Consider the following 14841-nt stretch of genomic DNA (forward strand, 5'->3'; position numbering starts at 1 on the left):
AGGAATTGATTGGGAAAGATCCTACTAATATACAATTAATCTTAGAAGAATTTAAGACCTCTAAAACTCTTAAGGAGATGAGTGATGCCAGGGATAGTTTCTTAGCTCAGAAGGCTAAAATGCAATGGTTGCAGAAAGGAGACTCTAATAGTGCGTACTTTCATGGTTTGCTCAAAAAAAGAAGGAGTGGGAATAGAGTCATCAAGATTGAAGATAGGACTGGTAGAATGAGGGATACCCCAGAGCAGGTGCACAATGCATTTCTGGAATACTACCAACACTTGCTTGGGGATATTCAGGAAACTAAAAAAGTTCATAGAAAAATCATTGATCAAGGTCCTAGGTGTAATGCAGACCATTATGTGCAGCTGGCTAGACCTGTCACTGGCAAGGAGATCAGGGACACCTTATTCAGCATACCTGACATAAAGTCTCCTGGACCTGATGGATACACGAGTAAATTTTTCAAAGATGCTTGGGAGGTGGTAGGTGGAGATGTCATCACTGCTATCAAAGATTTCTTTATCCAGAAAAGACTTCTTAGGCAAATCAATGCAACAACTCTCACACTCATACCCAAATGTGAGAGACCCCAAAATGTAATGCAGTTTCGTCCAATAGCCTGCTGTAATGTCATCTACAAAATTATATCAAAGCTTCTATGTGCTAGGCTAGCAGAGGTGTTGCCTTGTATTATTGATCAAAATCAGGGAGCTTTCATTCAGAATAGGAGCATTCAGGAGAACATTCTTATTTGTCAAGACCTAATCAGATTATATGAAAGGCCAAATGCTACTCCTAGGTGTATGTTAAAGATAGATTTGCAAAAAGCGTATGACACAGTAGAGTGTTCCTTTGTTGAACAACTGTTAGATGAGTTCTTATTCCCTGATGATTTCAAAATTATGATTCTGCAATGTATCAGCACTGCCAGTTTCTCACTCTCATTAAATGGGGATATGTTTGGGTATTTTCAGGGCAAGAGGGGACTTAGACAAGGAGATCCACTATCCCCTCTAATCTTTACCTTATGCATGGAATACCTGACAAGGACTCTGAAGTATGCAGCTAACAAGTTTGATTTCAACTATCACCCTCTTTGCAAAGAACTGAAATTAGCAAATTTGATGTTTGCAGATGATGTTCTACTCTTTAGTAAGGGTGATGCTCATTCCATGATGCTCCTGCTAAAGTCTTTTTCCACCTTCTCCAATGCTTCTGGGTTGAAGGTAAGTGCCACCAAGTCAAATGCTTATTTCCAGGGTGTACCTGAGCATATAAAACAGGATATATTGAGAGTTTCAGGGTTTGTTGAGGGACGGTTGCCATTCAAGTACTTGGGGATGCCAATACAGACCACCAGGATGAAGAAGAGTGATTGTGAGTGCCTGGTTGAGAAGATATGCAGCAGAATCCATAATTATGGGGCAAAGAAATTCTCCTATGCTGGGAGATTGGTGCTAGTCAAGGCTGTTCTTTCCTCTCTACATTCGTATTGGGCTTCAATGTTCATAATCCCAAAAGGGATCATTAGTAGGATTGAAGCCACATGTAGGAACTTCCTGTGGGATAGTAGTGCAGAATACAGGAGAGTGCCAATGGTAGCCTGGGATAAAATTTGCAGACCAAAAGAAGAGGGAGGTTTAGGCTTGAAAGATCAGGAAATCATGAATAAAGCTATGATTGGCAGGCTAGTGCACTGGATAACTGAGAAGAAGGACTCTATATGGGTGAAGTGGGTGCAAAAGAACTATCTAAAAGGGAGGGATTGGCTGGAATATACACCTACTGTAAGCTCTAGCTGGATTTGGAGAAGAATATGCAAGGTAAAGGAGGAAATGCTCCCTGGTTATGCTACTGGTAACTGGAATGCTCAGACTGAGTACTCCCCTAGTGACTGTTATGAATGGCTAAAGGGGAGAAAACCAAAGGTTATCTGGTATAAATGGCTTTGGAATGATCATGTGATACCAAGCATCAGTTCATAGGCTGGTTATTTGCACATGGAGCTCTGAGGACAAGAGACAAGCTGATTGGATATGGTCTGGATATTGATGATAGGTGTTTGCTTTGTGGGCAGGAGCCTGAATGCATAGATCATCTACTGTGTGAATGCAGTTACAGTAGGAGAGTCATACAGGCTATCAGTCAGAAGATGCAAATCAATTTTCCAGTAAATGATATGATTGTATGGTGCACACAGCTGACAGGCACGAAACTGCAACAAGGAATACAAGCAGCTCTGGTGTGGGGTGTGGTCTATCATGTTTGGCAGCAGAGGAATAAAAGCAACATGGAAGGGGTCCTGATCAGGCCTGAAAGGTTAGCAGACCAGGTCTTTGAAGATGTCAAAGCTAGAGTGCGAGGAAGGGACTACAAGGTTTTAACAAAGTCGGATTTAGATTGGTTAAGGCAGAAAGAATTGTATGCTTTAGTTGATTAATTGATGCTTACTCACCATATGTAATCTTGTTTTATATCATAATATATATATCTCACATTTTACCAAAAAAAAAAATACAGTAAGAGATACTCATACGCCATAAATTATTAAATAGGATCGTCTTATCATTTGTTTTACGGAGTATTATATATCAATGAGTTTTTTCTGCATATAAAATGACCGACCTACACTATAAAACACTTTTGAGCGATGTTACCAAGTTCAAAGCTACTAAAGAGTACTGAGAATTGAGAAACTCCAAACTGTTTATATTAAAATTTTATTGAAGTATTTATGGAGTATATAATTATGTAAACAAGTTCTAGAATAAGACGGTCTTACATGTAAGGCGGACCTTTTCTATAAGAAAATCATTAGTTTATTACTATTATTAATAATGGAGTGTGTTTATATACAAGGACCGTTTCACGTTGTAAAACCATCTTATACAATAATTTCTGATGAGATTTTTATATATGTTAGAAGAGCCAAACACTCATAAAGATAAGCATTAAGGGGTATAATTCAATCAAAGGATAAAATACAAATAGAAATTTTAAAAAATTACATAGTTTATTATCCTGATGGATAGATGATGTCAAATTCTAAAATTTAATCCATAAAAATAAAATTCTTATGTTTATAGTATTAGGTAATAAATTTTATCATCCTCACACGATACGTGATATTGACTAAACTACTTAGCCAGATGAGCTTATAATAAGCTTCATATGTTGGAATAGAGGTTTTGATAAGTAAAGTATAAATGAAAACCGTTATATTTATTGTAGTTGTTATTCACCACTACAAACAAGGCCACTAACGACATATAGACGACGTCAAAACTGTCAAAAAATTTATTTTGTAATGGATGGAAATAGGTTCTCGCGGCGCAGTTTTAACAACAAAATTAATCACGGGTGAAATTCGTCGCAAGTCCATCGTAAACAACACTTGGCGACGTATAATGGAGGGTTTGTGGAAATTTCTCCGTCGCTATTCCCCATTTTTTGTAAATATTTTAATAATGCAAGGAGATTTATTGTGGATATAACGCTTTGAAAATAGTTCTTAAAAGAATACGTCAAAAATGTTTTGGTTGATTCAGATATTGAAAAGTCACCTTTCTATTTATGTAATTGAGAATTACATAGGTCCTTAATATAGCACAAATAGAATAAGAGTTATTACTAATAGGCCCGTGCATTGCACGGGCTTTAAATCTAGTATATATTTATGAAAGAGGCTTTTTTCGAGCGATTCTAGAGTGTCCACATCATCAAAAATCAATTTAGGAAAGTATCATAAATAATAATTTTTGATGTAAAAAATAAAGTGGAGAATCTTTTAATTATTATAATATATATATATTTCCTAAATTATATTTAAGTGATATTTCCAATTTTTATATAAAAACTTTTTCATTTCATATGACAACAAAGTATTGTTAAAAAAATTATGAATATAATATAATTAGATTCGTGATAAAAAATGCTATTATTAGAGTATAAATTTTATTTCATTTGCACATACTAAAGATAGTGTACCTCTTAGTTCTTAATACATTATATGTCCCACATTGGAAAATAATGTAGGTGTGGAGAATATACTACGTATAAATAATAGAATTGTCCCACATCGAAAGATTAACAAAGTGGGTTAATCCTATGATTATAAATATGAGGCATTCTTGAAACTTAGGTATTAACCCAAATATTTTGAGTCTCTTAAGTATTATCTTAAAGAGCTCTTAAAAGTAAGTTTGTATCATATCTCCACAATATGATATAAAAAATAAAGTTGATATTTTTTAATTATTATAATATATATTTCCTATATTATATATCCAAGCCATGTTTATAATTTTTATATTAAAACATTTTACATTTCATTTGATAAAAAACTATCGTAAAAAAAATATATAATTATATTTGGAATAAAAAAAGGAAAATTATTAGAGTATGAATTTCATATCATTTGCACACAAAAAAAAGAAAAAAAAGTATGATTAGACAGTATAGAATGTCGAACTAGGCGAGAAAAAGAAGACGTGCTTCTTTGTATATTATATGTCACGCATTTTGAAAAAATAATGTAAGTGTGATGAACATACTACGTATAAATAGTAGAATCGTCCCATATTGGAAAATTACCATAAGGTGTGGTCATCCAATTATAAATAATAGAATTATCCCACATCGAAAGATTTAACATAAGGTGTGATGAGCCTATGATTATATATATGAGTCATCCTTTGAACTTAAATATGAACCCATAATCTTTTGAGTCTCTTAAGTATTGTCTTAAAAAGCTCTTATTTGTTACAGTTGTCTTATATGTTACATTTGTTATGCTCTAACAATTAAATTGATACAAGTGACCTTGATTTTCTTGATTCAATTATCTAATTATATTATACTTTAATATAACAATCGAACACCGATAAGACTAACTAACAAATGTAACAATAAGTATGCATGATCTCCATAATTAATAAGTTTTAATAGCGATTAATATTGATTAATTCAATTTAATGGGAATGAGAATATAAAAATGAGTTAGGTATGATTTCATTACAATGGGACCAACTCACTGAATATTAGTCAAACAATTAAGCAGACAACAGTTAAAGAAATCCAAGTATAGCAAAGAGCTCAAGGTTCAGCTACCATATTAACTCTAGAAACTGTCAACACATTCATGATAAAATGCTACAAAAATATTTTCCTAAAAAATCCATAGGCCATAACAGCTTATGTAGTTTTAATACCAAATTTATTTGTATTATATTATCCACGAATTTTTATTTAAGACGGAATTATCCGTCTTCAACCTTTTTTTTGTTTAAATATGGACTTAAATTAAAAGACTTATTACAAAAAGAGTTCATACATCAGTTAAGGGGGGAAAATCTAAAGAACAAAACGTTATTAAATCGAATTGGATGTCGTCGAATTAGGTGCGAAAAAGATGATGTAATTCTTAGTATATTATATGTCACACATTGCAAAATAATAAGATGTGGTGAACATACTACATATAAATAGTAGAATTGTCCCACATCGGAAAATTGCCATAAGTTATGGTCATCCTATTATAAATAGTAGAATTTTCCCACATCGGAAAATTACCATAAGGTGTGGCCATCCTATTATAAATAGTAGAATTGTCCCACATCGAAAAATTAACATAAGATGTGCCGATCCTATAATTATAAATAGTAGAATAGTCTCACGTCAAAAGATTAACATAATCCGGGATGATCCTATGATTATAAATATGAGTCATCCTTGGAATTTTAATACCAATCCAAAATCTTTTGAGTCTCTTAAATATTGTCTTAGATAGTTCTTATAAGAGTTTGTATTATTACCTCCACAATAGTGAAATTTATTTGTATTATACTTTTGATTTTGGTGGTTTCACAATTATATAATTATATATTGTTATATCATCTCTTTTTCTACTCAAATTTAGTAGTTTAGCAATAAGTTATTTATTTTTTAATTTTTAAGCTGAATTTTTGAATAACGAACATATATCAGTAGTATTCTTATTATATAAGAGACTTTAAAAGTATCATTACATAATGTTAAATTTTCAAGTTTTAACATTTTTTTCATTATCTAGAGAGTCCTACCCTTAAAAACTACTTAATATTTATAAGAAAAAAATGTTAATTTTATACGTAAGAAAAACTTTGGATTTTAGATAAGATTAGTTTGTTAGCAATAAGATAAAATTGCACAAATGTTATACGTGAGAAAAACTTTAGACTCTAGATAAGATTAGTTTGTTAGTATTTGCTCATTATTAATCGGATTGGATGTTGAATGTACGAATATTAACATATAGTATTTGCTCATATTATTAAATATTAAATATAATTACTATTAGATATATTGAGTAGCAATTGTTCGTATTTCGGAATTCAGGTTGGATGTCGAGCTAGGTGTGAAAAATATGGTGTATTTATTAGTATGTTATTTGTCACACATTGAAAAATAATTGAGGTGTTGTGAATATACTACGTATAAATAGTAGATTTGTCCCACATTGAAAGATTAGCATGCAAAAGGTAGGGTGAACTTATGATTATAAATAGAAGCCATCTTTGAAACTTGGGAATCAACCCAAAATATTTTGAATCACTTAACTATTGTGAAAGAGAGCTTTTAAGATTTTCTATTATTAACGATTAAATTAAAATTTAACAAACTATAATTTTGTTGTCACTAAATTGTATGTGTTCCGGGTGTAATTCCGGAGCAGGATTATGACCACGTAAGCTTGCTGAATGATGTCTTTGCTTGTCTCTTCCTTTCACTCTTATCTGTAAAGATGAACAAACTGAGGGCTCGGCTTGGGGCCGAACGAACTCACTCCGACGCTCAAGTCGGTGAACTTAAAGGGATAAGTTGTGTGTTAACTTGGCAAAGTATATTGTAGAGAGATAAGGGAGTTTATACCAGATTTCGGTTTAGTTGTGGATTTCGGATCCTTTTCTCAATGAGAGAAGTGGAGTATTTATAGACTTTCAACTTTTGTCACGTAGTGGCCAAGTGGCAGAGCAGGTGGAAAGACCGTTTTACCCTCGGCCGAGGGACCTATGGCAGGCCGGCAGGCCTGGTTGACTCCATGCCGAGGGGACTGGATGTGAGTACGCGGATATGCTTCTCGGCCGGCTAGTTGTCTCGCCGAGACCCAAGTGACAGGCCGACAGGCTGTGTCGGTTAGGCTGTCTAGTACGTTAACTTGTTGTCTTTTAGCTTTGACCTTGCTCAATATGTTGACTCGGTCAGCGGGTGCAGAATATGCCCCATCAATTTGCCCCCAGCGTAGTCTATGCCGTGGTATGGACCTTCGATGAGTGTTGAGCGTATTCTGCGCATGTTGAACTTCTTACTCGGCTTGGTTATGTTCAGGCCGTACCATATCCCCCCTCCACATGGTTGTGTAATGGACATCGAATGTGGAAAAGAAAATGGCGCTGGCCGAGACCAAGGTTGGGAGTGCCGTTTGCTTTTGATTGCCCCCGGCCGGTGCTGCCAAGCTTGGTTGATCAGCTGGCCATTGGCAAGTACGTACCAAGGAGCGTGTCAAAGAAGATTGGTAACTGTTATGTCGATTGACATTCCGTGGCTGCATGCTTGACACGTGGCTTGGCGTTGATTGATGGACGTTTCATGGGCTTTGCTCTGATTGGTCCGCTTCATGGGCTTTGCTCTATAAATAGAGCAGTGTGCCCCTCTTTTTGACTTGCAAACTTCATTTCTTCAAAAAATTTTCTCTCTCTAGTTTTTTTTCGAAGCGTTTTCTCTCTAACTTTCGAAGCGTTACTCGGCGTAACACTTTCTTCAAAGGTAAACAAACAAATTTTTCCAACTTTTATTTGTTAAGTATTTATTGTCACCATGTCTTCTGCTGATGCTCAACCCAAGACCTGCTGGCCGGGGCGAACTGTCATCGTCTGATGAACAGGAGCCACTGGTTGTCACCCCGATAGGGTTTGGGGGTCCCAAGTCGCCTTCTCCTGAAATTGATGAGAAATTTTTGGAGGATTTCGATGATGAGGAGGAAGAGGCCCCATCCGTCTCAGGAAGGCCGCATTACTCGTGGCACGGTGAAGCCTATTCGATTAGGCCTGATACTGTGTGGACGAACAAGTTCACCTGTGACTCTGGGCCTGACCTTTTTTAGGACCATTACTCCTTCGGCAGGGGGTATAGAATAATTGTTCCTGAGGGTGATCAGGCCGTCTGTTGCCCTCCCGAAGGTTGTATCGGTGTGTACGTCAGACACCTGGAGTATGGGCTCCGGTTTCCTCTTAATGAACACGTTGCTGCCATAATTAAAGCTATGAATGTCGCCGTGGCTCAACTACATCCGTTGGCCATCAGGACGATTATTGGCTTTGTATGGTTATGTCTTTTTAAGGGGGAGACCCCGACGGTGAACCTCTTCCGCCGGCTCCACCATCTTCGGCAGACTACCCTAGGCGGCACGGGGTGGTACAGCATACAGACCGAGGCGGGTTATGTTACCGTTTCCAAGCTGACATCTTGCAAGGACTGGAAGGGGCGGTGGGTGTACGTCGAGATTCCGGAGGACTATCCGTTGCCCCGGTCCTTTCAGAGGCGCGTCAATTTGCGGTGTGAGAGTCAGGGGGAGCATGACAGATATGTCTCCCGTAGTAAGCTTAAGATGGATGCCAAGAAGATCCATCTTAAGGAGGACGAGTTGCGGGCAATGAGGCTGTTTGAGGCTGAGAAGGACGGCACGCCGAAGGGATAGATGCCCCCGACGCAGATCGTTCTTCAAGACGAGCTGCTTTGCCACGTCAGCCTCATACCGGCCCTCGGCCAGGGTGAGTGGGGTCGGTATGAGGCCCACCTTTGCGTTTTATGCTTCTGTATTTGAGCCTTGGTTTATTTCTTTTGCTTAACTCCTGCTTTGTTTCTTGCAGATCGATTTGGCCGGGATCTGCCTGTCTCCATCCTCACCAAGTTGGGACTTGATCAGGACGGGAGAGTTGTTGAGCTGCACCCTAAGGCCGCGCCACGTGATCGCAGACCGGCTCCGCACGAACTTATGGAGCAGGCGATGAAGGCAATGGATGTGGCGGCGACTCAGGCGAAGATTGGCGGTAACGTGTCGCGCCGGAGACCAAAAACAACGTCTACGGTGGTAACGGCGCCAACTCCAGCTCAATCTTCAATCCCCGTAATCCAAAAGGAGCACGTGGTCGTCGATGTTGAAGAGGAGGTCACCGTTGTGGAGGGTCATCCTCCTTCAAATAAGAGAAAAGAGGCAACGCCTGCTGCTGCTGTTACCGAGGCAGGGAAAGAAAAGGGGTCAGCCGGCCCTCCAACCAAGAAGGCCAAGACTGGTACGGATCTAACCCATGGCTCGGATTTAGCAGGTTCATTAGGCATTCCTGATGACAGGCTCTCTGACATGTCAATGAATGTTGACATGGATGCTTTGTCTGGGTTTTTTGTAGATCAGCCGTCGCCGGCTGTCGTTCTCACTGAACGGCAATTGGAGAAGCAGCCTGTGCAGACGGGCGATCAAAATGTCACCGCCGACTCCTCATCCCAGAAGGTTTCCCCCGCTCAGCTTAGGGCGGAGGGCATAAGGTTGTCCAAGAGGCTAGTGACGTGGGTTGAACTAGCCGGTGCTCATATATATTATCGAGCAAGAAAAGCTCATGGCTCAAGCAGCTCCTGCGCTAGAACGGCTTAGGCTTGAGCTTGCCGCTTCCAAGAAGGAGGCCGAGAGGACGAAGAAGGACTTCCAGGCCGCCATGAAGGACTTCCTCGCTGAGCGAAAGCTTAAGGAGGAAGCTGATAAGGCGGTCCTAGCCGAGAGAGCCAAGGTTGAGGCTGCGTTGGCTGACGCCGCCAAGCTGCGGGAGGAGAGAGACAAACTTCAGGGCGGTTATAATACCATGGTTGAGCAGAAGGAAAGATGGAAGTCCCTGCATCTGGCCGAGGCGAAGGAGCATAAGAACACAAAGGCTATCCTTGCTCAGAGGGAGAAGGACATTGTGACGCTGAAAACCGTCATCATCCCTGACATGTGTGCCCGGTACCGGGACCAGGCTGAAGATGCTACCAGGGATGCAATTAAAGAGCTCCTTCCTGAAGGCTCCTTCCCGTGGCAAGATTTTGACCGGCTTCTGGATGAGAAGGCTGCTGCTGCGGAGGCCAAGGCCGCGGATGAGGCGAAGGCGGCGAAGGCCGCTCAGGAGGCTGCAGAGAAGGCGGCCCGGAATACTAAGGTGAAGGAGGCCAGAGAGGAGGCTGAGAGGGCCAAGGCAAGTAAAGCTGCCAAGCTTCCCTCTAGGCCGCCCACCGTTGGTGATGCTGCTACTGCTGCCGGTGGCGAGCAGCAACAAGCATAGGGAGACGGGCGGTCGTCACCAGATTCACCCGGTCCTTCGGACAGCTTCAGCTGTTCGGGGGCCAACTATTGAGCCTTTTCTCCCTGCCATCCTTTTGGCGCTTCAAGTCATATGTTTGTAACCTTTTGTTGTACCTTCTTTTTTGTTAAATTTTGGTAGGTTGTGTTTAGGCTATCCCTATGGGGACGACCGTCGACTTTGTTTTGCCTTGTAAACATTTTTCAATAAAGTTTGTTTATTTGCCTTTGGCTTGGCCGAGGCTTTTGATCTCATCCTCCATTAAGTTGTCTTCTTACGTTTTTAAAACATATTGAGCGCTTTGTTCGTTTTTACCTTCAGCTTGGCCGAGGCAGTTAGATTGCGTATCTCAACTGTACTTAACGTTTTTCAAACATGTTGGCATGTCGGTCGCTTCCTCCTCCACTCCCGGTCTTAGCCGAGGCGGTCAGATTTGCGCTTCCCAACTGCCGTTGTGAACATGTTAGCGTATCGGTCGTTGTTCCCCGTCACTTCCGGCTTTGGCCGAGGCAATCGAGGTTACGGCTCGACAACGTTCGTATCTATAGACATATTGATCGCTTCCTCTGCCACTCCCGGATTGGCCGGGCGATCATTTGCGTTTCTCAATCGTACTTATACGTTCTTAAGCATATTGGTCGCTTTCGCGAGTATCAATCGCATTGGTAGTAGATCGCCCGGCGTCTACTAAGCATGTTGGTCGCTTTCGCGAGTATCAATCGCCATTGTAGTGATCGCCCGGCTTTGGCCGTGGCGTCTACTCGTGATCGCCCGGCTTTGGCGCGCGTCTACCTTGGTACGACTACGGAGGGGACGAGCATTTTGATGGAAAACTTGGATAATTCTTCATTAGATATAATCACGCGTTGGGGTGCCCACAACGGTCTCGGACACCTCCGCCGCTATACAAAATACTTCCTAAGGTTGTCTGTGTTCCAATGGCTCATTAGAGGAACACCCTCCATGTCTGTCAGCCGGTATGTCCCCGGCCTCATTTCTTCGACCACCTTGTAGGGTCCTTCCCAGTTGGCCGTCATTTTACCATGGATGTTTCCTTTGTTGGTTGCGGCCGACTTTCTTAGGACTAGATCTCCTACTCTTAAGTCTCTTTTGTGGACCCTACGGTTGTATGCTCTTCTCATTCGGTTTTGATATACTGCCAAGTTGAGCCGTGCCGTGTCTCGACTTTCTTCGACCAGGTCTAGGGAGGCTCTCAGGCCTTCATCGTTTTCGACTGGGTCAAAAGTTTGCGTTCTGAATGTCGGCACCGCTGCTTCAATTGGCAGGACGGCCTCAGACCCATATACTAGGTGGAATGGACTGTACCCCGGTACTTCTTTCTCTGTAGTTCAAAGTGACCATAGGACGCCGGGTAGTTCATCATCCCATCTTCCCTTTAGATCTTCAACCTTCTTCTTCAACCCGTTCAGTATTGTTTTATTGGCTGCCTCCGCCTGCCCGTTGCTCTGAGGGTGGCAGACGGAGGAGTATGCAAATTTGATACCGAGCTCTTCCAACCAATTCATCACCATGTCGCTCCAAAACTCTCGGCCGTGGTCAAATACCATGACTTGGGGTAACCCAAATCGAGTTATGACGTTCTCCCAGATTACCTTTCTTACGGCCGCCGTGGTTTTGGCAGGTACCGCGACTGTCTCGACCCATTTGGTGAAGTAGTCAACGGCGACGATCAGGTATTTCCTTCCTCCGGAGGCCGTCGGAAATGTTCCTAATAAATCCATCCCCCATTGTGAAAATGGTAGGGGACTAAGTACTGGTTGCAGGTCTCGGGAAGGTGCATGTATCACCGGAGCATGCATCTGACAGTTCTTGCACTTCGTGGTTTTTGCCCTGGAATCTTTCAGCATGGTCGGCCAGAAGTAGCCGGCTCGGAGAGCTTTGTGGGCTAACGTTCTCGCCCCCATGTGGTGTCCGCAGATGCCTTCGTGAATCTTTGTCAGTATAAGCTCTGCGTCGGCTGGGCCGACACATTTCAAGAGTGGTCTTATTACGGACCTTCTATACAATTCTCCTTCGAACACCAAGTACCTTGCGGCGATCCTTCTTATCTTCTGAGAGAGACTGCGGTCCTCCGGTAACTCTTTTGTCAGTTTTTATTTCATTATCGGAGTCATCCACGTCGTCTCGGCTTCGATGTCGCCCACCATGCCGACGGTCTCAGCGATGTTTTTAGCATTTATGATATCCACCAGCACAGTTCGACTGATATTCTTGATGCTTGAACTGGCAAGTTTTGAGATAGCGTCGGCTCGGTTGTTCTCAGACTTGGGGATGCACTGTATTTGGAAGGATTTCAATTTTGAGGTGTCAGCTTTTACCCTTTCCAGGTACCTCATCATCCCATCGTCTCGAGTCTCATACTCTCCTCTGATTTGATTAGTCACTAAGAGTGAATCTGTCTTTAACACAATGTGCTCCGCCCCGGCAGCTCTAGCTAACTCGACTCCAGTTATCACCGCCTCATATTCGGATTCGTTATTTGAGGCCGAGAAGGTAAACTTCAAGGCGTACTCAAACTCGTCTCCGTTAGGGCTGGTGATAAGGATGCCGGCTCCTGAGCTGTTCGTCGTGGAGGACCCGTCGGTGTACACTTCCCACACGCCGTGATGTGATTCTTCTTGATATGTGCACTCGTCCAGGAAGTCTGCAAGTGCTTGCCCTTTTATCGAAGGTCTTGGCTTGTACTGAATGCCAAAGCCGGAGAGCTCCACTGCCCATTTGATAAGTCTGCCTGATTTCTCGAATTTTTCTAAGGCTTTCTCCAATGGCTGGTCGGTTAAGACCGTCACGGGATGTGCGTCGAAGTAGGGTTTTAACTTCCTTGCGGCAACGACGACGGCGAGGGCTGCCTTTTCGATTAGTGGGTAGTTTCTTTCGGCGGCCAGCAGTGTATGGCTGATAAAGTAGATTGGGTGTTGCTGCTTGTTTTCTTCTTCTGACGATTACGGCACTGACCGTGGTCGAGGTAACTGCTAAGTACAGATATAGCGTCTCCCCCAGCATCGGCCTGGACAGGGTCGGGAGAGTTAGAAGGTGGGCTTTCAGTTGTTTGAAAGTTGTGCTCTGTTCCTCCCCCCAGCTAAAGTCTTTATTCCCCTTCAACACTTTGAAGAATGGGGTGCTCTTGTCGGCCGACCGAGATATGAAGCGGGCGAGAGCCGCCATCCTCCCGGTCAGCATTATAACCTCTTTTCGATTTCTCGGCTCCGGCAGGTCTAGTATTGCTTTGATTTTCTCTGGATTGACATCAATTCCCCTGGCGCTGACAAGTACGCCGAGGAACTTGCCGGCCCGGACACCGAAGTTGCATTTCTTTGGGTTAAGCTTCATTTTATTTTTCCTTAGTGAACAAAATGTCTCGCTCAAATCGGCCAAGTGCTCGCTGTCAGACTTGCTTTTTACAATAGCATCGTCGACGTAAGCCTCGATGTTTCGTCCTTTTTTATCTTGAAACACTTTGTCCACCAATCTGGTGTAAGTTGCGCCAGCGTTCTTCAAACCGAACGGCATCATTTTATACATGTATGTGCCGTGTATGGTGATGAATGCGCACTTAGGCATGTCTTCCTCGGCCATGAATACCTGATGGTACCCTGAGAAGGCGTCTAGCAGGCTCAGCATAGTGTAGCCTGCCGTTGCGTCAATTAAACTATCTATTCGAGGCAAGGGATAGCAATCTTTAGGGCACGCTTTATTAAGATTTGTAAAATCAACACACATCCTCCACGCCCCTGACGACTTCCTTACCATTACAACATTTGCTAGCCACTCAGGGTAAGTACAAGGCATGATAAAGCCCGCCTCTAATAATTTGTCTACTTCAGCTTTAATGGCCTCATCCTTCTCGGCCGAGGAGTTCCTCATCTTCTGCTTGACAGGGCGAGCGGTGGAGAGTACGTTCAGCTTGTGAACGATCACCTCCCGGCTCACGCCTGGCATCTCGGCTGCTGAGTATGCGAAGACATCTTTGTTCTTCCTCAGCAGGTCTAGGAGGTCGGCTCTGAATTTTGGCTCCAGGTCGGCACCGATAGTTACGGTGTGCTCTAGGTCAATTTCCACTTCCTCGGTCTCGGCTCCTTCGACCATGCCGACATTAGTATCCATCTTTTCGCCCTCCTGCTGTAAGGATGGGCTCTTCCCCTTCTCTGATTTCTTCGCCACTTTGAGGGATTGCATATTGCACCCTCTGGCAGATACTTGGACATTGACAATTTCGTCTCTTTCGTCCTTTGAGACGAGCTTTTGTGCTTCCCTCCGGTCCGAGACATACATCAATGTCAGGGCCCGGATGGACATCACTGCGTCGGCCTCGCTCAAAGTGACCCGGCCTATTAGGACATTGTAGGCGGACGAACCATCAATAACCAGGAACTCAGATAGAATATTTTTAGCCGCGTCCGCTTGGCCGAACATCACCGGCAGTCTGATCGACCCCAGGGGTACCAGGCCGGCC

The sequence above is a fragment of the Silene latifolia genome, chromosome 11 (assembly GCF_048544455.1).
Source record: "Silene latifolia isolate original U9 population chromosome 11, ASM4854445v1, whole genome shotgun sequence".
Taxonomy (NCBI): domain Eukaryota; kingdom Viridiplantae; phylum Streptophyta; class Magnoliopsida; order Caryophyllales; family Caryophyllaceae; genus Silene; species Silene latifolia.